We start from the raw sequence: 1750 nt of genomic DNA, 5'->3' as shown, positions 1-1750 counted from the left end.
ATTTGGCGTATTGTGAATACCTGATCTATGGTGTATTTTCCAGCCCTAAAGCCACAGTGATAAGGTCCAATCAGTTCGTTGATTGTGGGCTTCAGTCTTTCGCACAATACACTCGATAGGACCTTTTAACCTATCCTTAGAAGGCTGATTCCGCGGTTGTTGGCGCGAATGGCGGGGTTGCCTTTCTTGTGGATTGGGCAGAGCACACTTAAATTCCAGTCGTCGGGCATGCGTTCATCTGACCATATTCTGCATAAGAGCTAATGCAATCACCTCATCAGCTTCTCGACGCCGCACAGTGTATCATTTCCATATTCTAGAAAAGATTAATTACATTATTTTATGTCGCCAAATTTCAGAACAACGTCAAGAATGTTTTTAGAAATGCCTGATAAAGACGAAACAATAACAACTAAAAAATTTAAATCAAAGTGTATGGCTGGACGGGGTTTGATTTGGAAAATTACTGAGCGCAATAATATTTAAATTGTATATAAACTTGTCGGTGTTATGTAATTTATGCAACAATTGCTAAAATATCATTTTGGTCTTATTTTTTTTGGTATGATCTTTTCAATGAATATACATTTTTGGGATTTTAGTAAACTAGGACTTAGTATTTCATGTTAAAGTAAAATGATGTTGACTTAGACTTATTTTTAGCAAATTATTATTTTTATTAGACCCGAAAACTCGTTATCCGCCACTATTCGATAAAGTTTGTATCTCAGTTTATTTGCCACTCCTCTTAAACTTTATACAACACAATTTTAGCTGCTGGAAGGTGCAGGTTTTGATGAAATGTTCTTTTTTCTGGCCTACTGGGAATCTTATTTTCTTCATTACCTTTCCAATGGTATCCCATTTTTGTAAATAGAGCAAGAAATATTGAACTTATGGCGGAATTTTGTTGACCCAACTTGACTTTTTTCTCGATATTTTCTACGCCCATAATTAAAAAAATATATTTATTTTTAAGTCCATTTCTGTCAGTTTATAATTCCTTGTTATAGGGAAATTCTAAATATCAATTTTGGTCATTTTAGCCTTTGCAGTTAGTTAAATAATTCAGTTTTTGAATTTTTAAAAATTGCAGTTATATACACTCAGAAAAAGGTTTAGTTATAATAACCAAGATTTGGTTATAGTGACCAAGTGGCATAGTTGGATATGGCGAAATAAATATCTAGTTCACGAAAGTCTGCAATTTACTTGAGCCTTCTAGTTGGGACAAATGTATATTTGTTAATAATTACAAAACGACTACCTTGAGTGGACAATATTGTTAGTTGAACAAAATCATTGTTGAGCAAATATAAACAATGCTTTGGTTGATACAAGTTTTCAATTAATTTTATGAACTTGCTGTAGACGTGAATCAGCTAACCGTTTATTATTGGAAAAAAAGTTTCAGTTTGACACAAATAAAAATTTACTCGATGGTTGTTGTGTTTACTTCTTTTATTTGCATATATTAAGCATAAAAAATACAAACATATTTACATAAATAGTTACTAGTGTAAATAATACATATGTATATGGTGGTAAGAATTTCTTAAAAAGAAACGATTAAACAGGAATAGTCGTGCGAAAACCCAGGTCAATATCTGCTGGAAGTGCTGGTTTAAGTATACTGCTTTGCTTTTTCCTTGGCTAAATAGATACTTTCTAATTATAATTCACATGAATTATATATCCACTGAGAAACGCCGGTTGGCATCAAACTTTATATTTTTAAATAACCATACCC

This window comes from Rhagoletis zephyria, unplaced genomic scaffold (genome assembly GCF_001687245.7).
Source record: "Rhagoletis zephyria isolate East Lansing unplaced genomic scaffold, Rhagoletis_zephyria_1.1 Rzeph_scaffold_01855, whole genome shotgun sequence".
Taxonomy (NCBI): domain Eukaryota; kingdom Metazoa; phylum Arthropoda; class Insecta; order Diptera; family Tephritidae; genus Rhagoletis; species Rhagoletis zephyria.
This window is presented reverse-complemented; position numbering follows the sequence as displayed.